We start from the raw sequence: 9,827 nt of genomic DNA on the forward strand, positions 1-9,827 counted from the left end.
TAGTTTCATCCGCCAGACAGATTAGTGAAGGTCGACCATATATGTGGGATCTTAGACCATTAGGAGCCTAAATGGCTCAACAATCACAAAGCGTGACTGTACTTACTTCAGGGCCTGGGGCCTAGGGCGATCAAGACTGCAAATTCGCCACTGGGCATGGAAAGGCAATTAATAAAATAAAAAACCGGGCAAGTGCGAGTTGGACTCGCGCACGAAGGGTTCCGTACCATAATGCAAAAAAAAAACGAAAAAAAAAGCAAAAAAAAACGGTCACCCATCCAAGTACTGACCACTCCCGACGTTGCTTAACTTTGGTCAAAAATCACGTTTGTTGTATGGGAGCCCCATTTAAATCTTTATTTTATTCTGTTTTTAGTATTTGTTGTTATAGCGGCAACAGAAATACATCTGTGAAAATTTCAACTGTCTAGCTATCACGGTTCGTGAGATACAGCCTGGTGACAGACAGACGGATGGACAGACGGACGGACGGACGGACGGAAGGACGGACGGACGGACAGCGAAGTCTTAGTAATAGATAGGGTCCCGTTTTACCCTTTGGGTCCTAAAAAGTTCCTAGTGTTCAGAATTACACATAATAAAAGCAGTTTGAAAAAATATTTAATAATGTCATTTTTGCATTACCTAGCAGAACCATTAAAATAAAAACCAACATCTCGGTTTTCTTTGTGTAATTTTGAATTTTGAACACTATTATGTTATATTTGGAATAATACAAATAAACCAGTTTTCATCGTTTATTTATTTCGACGACGACGACGGCGGGGGGGCGTATGTTTTCACTGTTTTCAGCGGCTAGTTTTCTTTTTCTTGGTGGCGCAGATGTTTTCTTCCTCTCTTTCTCATGAATGGCTTCTTTTATGTAGGCTGGGTCTCTAATATGATATGATCTGAACTGATTTTAATCCGCAATTGAGAGGGCCATGAGATGATATTTCTTGCAACTTGTCAAAGAACTGGTCCACATTTGCAATCCTCCTGCCATATTTTGTTTCATGGCCACTGAAATTATAGAAAATTATTAATAAAAAAGCAACACATTAATTAAACCTACCTTTTAGAAATAAACTTATAGAAATATTTCATACAAATACAGTTTCACATGTATATCGCTTCACTGGGAGAAGGGAGTCAAGGCACATCTTAAGCCCCGTCTCCATATCGTGATATGGAGAGGAGGCTTTAGAGATCACAAAAACTTAAAGGTTCTCACCGGCCATATTCTATACAGAGTGAGGAAGAAAAATGTATTAAGTAGTTTGTAAGTAATAGGTTCCCTTTTTTCAGAGAAGGTTACAAAATCAAAGCCAAGTCAAATCCTTTATAATTTCAGGATTTTCTACACAGCACAGAACTTGGCACCCATATAGATCTCAATTATTTTGTCGGCGAGTTAAAAACGACAGTCATATTTTTTATATTGGACTTGGCTCTCATTTCACATTTATGTTATTGTTGGGATACAATTATTCACTTATTTTGAACCATTTAAATATATCTAAAGACCCATACGGGCATTACACTAAGAATGGTGCTGTTCAGCGGTGTCACTCACAAATTATCGCCCGTGTAAGGCCAGTCTTTAGATATATGTCAATGTTTTGAACCCATGTAATAAATATAAAATAAAATCTTTACTTACTGTTCAGGGCCAGTAGGTATATTTTCATGTGTTATATTAAAATCATTTCCTTCAGTGTCTTCACTCAAATAGTCTACATAAGCAGAAAAAGATCTGTAACAATGAAAAATATAAACAAGCCGTAATCAAACAAGTAACCATCATGCTCCATTATGTGTCCGACTCCATGTATGACAAACCAAAACATGTTTGTAATTTGACTTATTTACAATTTCCTGCTTAAAACAAGTTAACTCAATTAAATTACAGATAGATATTGGGACTGAAGGTATTTACATAGCCACCAGACACGGACCTATTTCACAAAATCATTTACTTGTATTACTTAAAACAAACTGCTTAGGGCCGGTACAGACGGACTGCAACACAACTGCAACTTGTATGGAAACTGCATGCTGACATTGCATTTGGCGTGCAGTTCATACACAAATTGCAGTTAGGTTGCAGTCCATCTGTATCTGCCTTACAGAAATTTTTAACTGCTGACCGACTTATTGACTACAGACACTATGGTACCTAATGCAATTTATTATCATTTGTAAGTAACAACAGAAGAAACGCACTGAAAACTTCAAATATGAACATATTACGGTTCATGACATACTGCTTTCATTCACATGGACAGATGGACAGACAAAATAGACAGCGGAGGCTTACTAGTATGGTTCCAATTGTATCCATGCTGTAAGGAATTTGTTAAATATTGACATGTGGGTAAGGTATGATGATCTGCGGGTACCACCAGTTTGGTTCTAGCTAGCAAGCCAGCATAAAAGCAGGCTAAGCTGGCTGTGAGGTAAAATTAAACATAAGTACCTACTTAATATTATTACTCATCCAAATAAAACTTACGGTTCAGGTTGATTTGTGGTTTCTTTAGCAGATTGACACACTTCACTGTCAATTTGGTCATGTGGATCAGGTGGCCTGGAAGAAGAATAAAGTGTAGTTGAGCTATACTATAAAGATTCCATGCAATTAACGAGATCATTAGATTCTTATTTCGTTAGGCAAGACATAAGGATGACAAGGAAATTCTTCTTTTGTACCTTGTTATTGATCAGTAAACGTCAAACTTGATGATGAAAATATGACGTAATTATAAATAGCACTTGCACTAGCAATCACTAGAAATCACTGCAGACTTTTTTTGGTCTAATTCTATGAAACGTGGCCTGCTAGACTAAACCCCTAGTATGCGGCCTGTTAAAACTGATCATTGAAAGTAACCTTGATAATCAAAACAATACTCTCACGCACGGATCCATGTCACGAGAGGTAAAAGTATGTTATTGTAGGTAGGTACTTACTGTGCAGCAGCTTTGTAACGACATTCCGGAGCATGTTTGCTTTCGTTTTCGCTTCAATCTCACTGATGCACTAGATTTTCGTCCCTTCTTGTTCCCCATTCTAAGGGATTTTCAAACATAAAGTACGTACGCACACGTGCGTTAGTACGAAACGACTTGCATCACACAAAACACTAAGTTCAATAACAAATAACAACAAGTAACAGGAATAAAACAATAAGGAATACACGCTAACTCATACGGAATCGTGGAACGATAGACAACACAATGTCAAGCAAGATTGACAAGTTTTCTCAATATCCAAACAACAAACAACGAACCAGTCTGGCAACAGTGCAAAGCGCTCGTGGCGATTTCGAACAATGCACGAACTTGCAACGTCGCTTTCTTTGCTACAAAATGCTTTATCTAGAATCTAAAACTTTTTAAAATCAAAGTATGTTCAAATCCATGTAATTTACTAAATTAATTTAGATCATTTTTTATTTTATTTTTGAATAATTTAAGCATTATATTAGATTTTTCTTTAAAAGAGTACACTCTATTCTATGTCATGGTATAGATTCGTGTAATAATTTTATCCTTACGCTACAAAAGCGCCTGCGCAATATGACAGAGCAATCGTAGTCCGACGAATAATCGTAGGCACTAGGTGGTTTTGGGTCTACAACCCCTATTACAACTATTTGGAAGAAAACTGTTATACTAGAAAATAGACAAAGGTCTTACAAGTAAGTTAAAAAAAAATGCTGTCGTAAAATTCTGTCCGGATGGAATAAAATGCATATAAGTATTTATTAAAACTAGTTATGAAATGTACTTTCTAGACTTCATTATAACAGACAGACACATAACGATTACAATATCCAATACTTGAGTGTATTTTCGACAGGAATAATCACTTTCCAGACCTCCATATGCCATAATATGACCAAACTATTTCGACAAAGACACCTCTTTTTTACGGTTTTGCCCACCCCTTCACCTTAAATCTACACACAAATTATTAATAACCAAGTGTTAAGGATGTTGTTAAATCCCCCATTTTGAGGGAAATATCTATATACTGGCAACACGTATTTGTATATGTGTGTGTGTTGCTGAGCGTAAAACACGGGCCTCCCACGCACACATCGATCGTGTTTCGGTTTCACTTTTGGCAGGTTAGCCGTATGGGGACTATCTGTCTATGCGTTATTAGTCAAAGATTACAATGTTTTGCAACGAATACTAATAGATTTATCCACGGGTAAATGTTGCTCCAGTGTTCATGCCAAGTTTAATGTACAATTTACATTTTTTTTTAATTATGATAGGGCTTACTCATGGCCACAGACTAGCCGAGGCGTAGACGTGGCCTACGATGGAGCGAGCTCGCCCAGAAGGTGCCTGTTCTGCTCTTGATTTGAAGGTTGGTCAACAATTTTAGCATGTCGTTTTAAAATGAGACCGTAATTTTGATTTTTGGCGGCTAAGTTATGGCATAGAGGAAAAATACGAAGGTAAACGTACTAGTGCTCGACATGCGAATGCCCAATAGATGACACCTTGCTGTCACCTCTATTGACAATGACTTAAGTTTCAAGATGACATCTACTGGGACCGCGTCGAGCACCAGTACGTTTACCTTAGGGCCCCCCCACATCTGGCGTCTTTCGAGCGTCGGCGTCTGTGGAAAATGACGTCGCTGCGCAGTTGCGTCGACGCTGCGTCGACGTTGCGTCGAGCAGCGGCCATAGAATTATAGACGCCGACGCTCGAAAGACGCCAGATGTGGGGGGGGGCCTTATATTTCTGTATGGTTCTAGTGACTCGCGGTTTCCGAGGTCACCTCCCGGACTAACAGTAGTTCTTAAAATGTCCGCCCAGGTGGACGTTTTATTTGATGCCTTTGAACTGGGAACTCATTGGAAACTGCAGTTTAAATTTTTTTTTATTTATTTAGGATCACCAACAGACAATACATCATGAAAATTTATCAGTAGCTTACTTACATAACATTAAAGGTAGACGTTTGTCCAATTATAGGTAACCACAGCTTGCTCCAGTATCTTAGGACAATAGGACATACAATATAGGTACATTAGATTAGGACATTTAGACTTAAGCTATGAATAAATAAAATTTTACAAACATGTTTTTTTTTTAAATAGAAGAGAATTATTATGTATAAACGAATTAATTGGAATACATTTGCACTTTACAGCAGAAAAGTGACGAAATTTAACATTAACATAAATAAAGAGAACATAAGTGTAATGTACATACAACTGAATATTTACTTATTTATATTAGTCACTTGACTCTGGTGGCCTAGCGGTAAGAGCGTGCGACTTTCAATCCGGAGGTCGCAGGTTCAAACCCCGGCTCGTACCAATGAGTTTTTCGGAACTTATGTATGAAATATCATTTGATATTTACTAGTCGCTTTTCGGTGAAGGAAAACATCGTGAGGAAACCGGACTAATCCCAATAAGGCCCAGTTTTCCCTCTGGGTTGGAAGGTCAGATGGCAGTCGCTTTCGTAAAAACTGGTGCCTACGTCAATTCTTGGGTTTAGTTGTCAACATCACCATCCACTAACCCGGAGTTAACTAACCCGGAGTTAACTGGTTAAACCAGTGTCAAATTGTACTGGTCACTATGGTAACTTCAGGTTTAACCGGTTAACCCGGGTTAGTGGGGTGGTGCAAGTGGCCCTTAGGGGTTAGGTTAGGTTAGTGTGTCTCATAAATTTTCAAAGTTTACGTACATGTTTTATATACTTTAGGTAATAGCTAAGCTACCTGCTAAAATATCGGTATTTTAGGCGAACCAACCGGTGTTTGGAAACTTGGTTCGAAACGCACCGCGGTCACTACGGCCAGTTTCATTTAAAAAAAAAGAAAGACTAAAACTTGTCGAAAAAAAAATCTTTCAATTGTGTTTTACGGACACTTTTTTTGAGGTGTGCAATGAAGAGTATTTTTCTCAAAAATGGACGGCAAAGTCGACGGCTTCGGATTCAATTAAACGGACTCCCAAGGTCGTCCGTTTAAAACGAATCCTCAGCCTGCAAGTAGCTACTTCCGAACCTCGACAATAATGTACTATTACTAATCTATCTACTTTGCTGGCCAACAATGTATATCTGCTTTGCTGGCTGCTGGCGACAAAAGCCGAATGTGCAATACTGCTGTTTAATAATATATTATCTGTGCCAATAAGAGTTGCCCTCAAGATTATTAATTTACACGGCTAATAGGAACCTGTCAAAAACTGGAGAGCATTAATTTTGCACACCATTGGCCGCAGGTCGAGATATTGGAACGATCCTATCCAATAAGGAAGAATATATGTCCCTATGTACATGAATATAGTGTAGGTGTAGGTAATACAAATCCGTAAGTCCTGACTAGGGCTCGCGGTCGTGTCCGGGTTTCGTGTACACGTGTTCGGTACCCGTTTCCGAACTACACGTACACGGTTTTCTGACCCGTTCTACACGTGTAGTCGTGCACACGTGTAATTAAGATCCGTGTATCCGGGTACCCGTGTACCCGTGTACACGGCGAAACGGACCTTAAATACACGCGGGCCTAACCCGTCCTTGGCGTGTAGCGGAGATTGTAGTAATGTATATATGGATGTTCAATGTGATTGATATGTGTTGTACCAATTTAATTTATTTTTCACCTCAGCAGCTCGAACAAGGGTACTTTGCTAACAGTGAGCAAAATGCGATTTTGTTAAAGGAAAATATAACATATTCCGTTCGTGGTAGTTTCAGTCAGAGATGGGCAAAATTCATTTGAATGACGAATTACGAATGAGAATTACCAAATCATTCGCGAATGACGAATATTTTTTTCGAATGATCATTCGTGTTCAATTCATTCGTGTTCAATTCATTCGCGAATAATTTATTCGGCGAATAAAATAGCCCACGAATAAATTATTTGCGAATAATATTGTCGAATAGTTAGCTTACAAAATAACTATTTAGCTGTTTTATATCCCAATAGTAAAAAGAAAATGTTTTCTATCGGTTTATCTGGTTGGTTGATTTGAGGTGTGGAAACTGGGAATACGCCTCATGTATTGGCGGTCACGTGGGGCGAGAACAACTGGAAATACACCAATAATGGGGGTATTCCCGTTTGTCCCCTTCGGGAACATGTGGGAAAAGACAAACAATCTTTCCCATTTGTCCCCACTTCATTGAAGCAGGGACAAATAGGAACACACCATTAACGGGTGTATTCTTATTGTTCCCCGCCGGGAACAGATGGGAATAGGCGCTGCATATAAAACATTTCCATTTGTCCCTCATGTATGGCGTAGGTCACGTGGATAGGGGACAAATGGGATTACATCAATAATGCACCCATTATAACCAATAATGGGTGTATGCCCATTTGCCCCCGCGGGGAACATATAGGAAAAGAAGCCGCATATAAATATTTCCCATTTGTTCTCACCTTATTTTTGTAAGGACAAAAGGGAACACACCATTTTCGGATGTATTCCCATTTGTCCCCGCCGGGTACAGAAGTGATAGGATTTGCATATAAATATTTCCCATCTGTACCCTCCTTATTGGTGTGGGGACAAATGGGAACACACCATTTTCGGAAGAATTCCTATTTGTCCACGCCGCGAGAGACATTTGGGAAAAGACGCTGCATAGAAATCTTTTGTATCGGCACCAAATGGGAACACCAATATCGGGGACAAATGGGAACACCAAAACTCATATAAAACATTCCCATTTGTCCCCGCCTCATGTATGGCGTAGGTCACGTGAATCGGGGACAAATGGGAATACACCAATAATGCACCCATCATTACCAATAATGGGTGAATTCCCATTTGTCTCCGCGGGGAACATATGTGAAGACCCTGCATAAAAATATTTTCCATTTTTCCCCACCTTATTGGGGTGGGGATAATTGGGAACACAATTTTCGGATGTATTCCCATTTGTCTACGTCGGAAACTGATGGAATAGGTGCTGCATATAAATCGTACCCATTTGTCTCCGCCTCGGGGACAAATGGGAACACCAATATCGGGGACAAATGGGAACACCAAAACTCATATACAACATGCCCATTTGTCCCCGCCTCATGTATGGTGTAGGTCACGTGAATCGGGGCCAAATGGGAATACACAAATAATGCACCCATCATTACCAATAATGGGTGAATTCCCATTTATCTCCGCGGGGAACATATGGGTAGACCCTACATAATAATATTTTACACAAATATCGGATGTATTCTCACTTGTCCCGGCCGGGAACAAATGGGAATAGGCGCTGCATATAAACAATTCCCATTTGTCCCCACCATGGATGGTGACGGTCAGTTGGGGCCTTTCCCAAAATTTTCCTTGGCTCTAAAATACGCTGCAGTTGCATACCTATTCAGATTTGCCATCTGAGTGTGTATTACAAAAATCCTTCGTGTAATTTATTCGAATAATTCATTTCTTATTCGAAATTCTAAACGAATGGTTTATTCGCGAATAATTTATTCGCGAATATTAATCTCACCATAATTATTTAGATTAAAAATGATTCGAATAATGCCCAACTCTGGTTTCAGTAAGCATAACTATCTACTTTTGTATTAAATAATCATTTAGGTTTATATAACACTTTAAACTCTCGCGTTTTGTACACATAATTACACAAACGGGTCTACCGCGATATAATTTCATTGTTTTTACCTTTAATTCCGACGTTTCAGCTGAGTTGCACCAGCTGTGGTCACGGAAAGACTGACGTCCCAACAAATGGTAACATGGTGGTGGTGGTATTTAGGTTTACTTTAATTATCAAAAAACTACATCAATGAAGAAACTGAAATACCAACAATGAAGTCAACGGTTACTGAGATATTGTTAATTTTAATCTTATGATTATTGAAACAAATTGTACTTACCTACCTATTATTGACATTACAAATCAATCCAGTAAAACTGCAAAGTAGGTAATCGAATCTTCCTTACCTTCCACATATTCAATCGTATGTCTTCATAGCACGAATCTCCGCTACACGAGAGTGAAGGGTCGAACCGGCGGGTAAATAAGATCCGTTATTTCGTGTATCCGTGTACCCGTGTACACGGGTACCCGTGTAAACGTTTCCGAATCCGGGCGGGTTCGTGTAGTTCGGGTTCTTAAGCCCGGCGGGCTTAAGAACACGGGTACCCGTGTCAGCGTGTAACACGTGTATCAGGAGCTCTAGTCCTGACTGACTGACTCATCAATGCAGAGCCGAAATTACAGAAGTTATACGTAGAAAGATGAAATTTGCAAATCATGTTACATTTATAATGTGAACAAGAAATAAGAAGTATTTAGGAAAATTCCTAACTCTAAAGGGGGTTAAAAATAACGTGAAAGTTTGTGTGAAAGTGATTTCAGCATTTTTTACATTCATCCTTCAGATTTGTATCGGGATCGAACATTCTTTTAAATGGGGGCCTTGAAACTTTGTAAAAAGCCATGTTATTAAAATACATGAAAAGTAGTTTCAGCGTTTTTGAATATCCATTTCCTAAGGCGGTTAAAAAGGGATAACAGAAAGAATGACGGAGAGTAAGTAATGAAGTTAGAAAAATATAGTTTGATTTTTTTTTAATAGTATATTGTCATTACTTTTAGGCACTTTAAAAAGTTCTTTTTCCATAATCAAGTAGGTATAGTAGTACAGTTTATTTCATAAAAGAGTACACTATGAACATTATTAAGGGTAAACTTAAATCTAAAACAAGGTTGTTTCCCGACGAAGGTTCCGCTCTGTAGCCTTTCTGATAGATTTCGTTGTGCTTATAGAAGAGGTCGAGGAAGGCCGTGCGAGCGTGGAA

At 38.8% G+C, this 9,827-nt stretch overlaps 1 long non-coding RNA gene across 1 annotated transcript; it reads right to left on the reverse strand.

Annotated features, from left to right (window-relative positions):
* Nucleotides 1–786: 786 nt before the first annotated feature.
* On the reverse strand, nucleotides 787–3,945 carry LOC134806255 (uncharacterized). Its single transcript, XR_010146491.1, has 4 exons — nucleotides 2,974–3,945; nucleotides 2,516–2,590; nucleotides 1,664–1,756; nucleotides 787–1,023 (listed from the first exon to the last, which is right to left on the reverse strand). It is a non-coding gene; the product is annotated as an uncharacterized LOC134806255 (long non-coding RNA).
* Nucleotides 3,946–9,827: the final 5,882 nt, after the last annotated feature.

The sequence above is a fragment of the Cydia splendana genome, chromosome 3, assembly GCF_910591565.1.
Source record: "Cydia splendana chromosome 3, ilCydSple1.2, whole genome shotgun sequence".
NCBI classification, from domain to species: Eukaryota; Metazoa; Arthropoda; class Insecta; order Lepidoptera; family Tortricidae; genus Cydia; species Cydia splendana.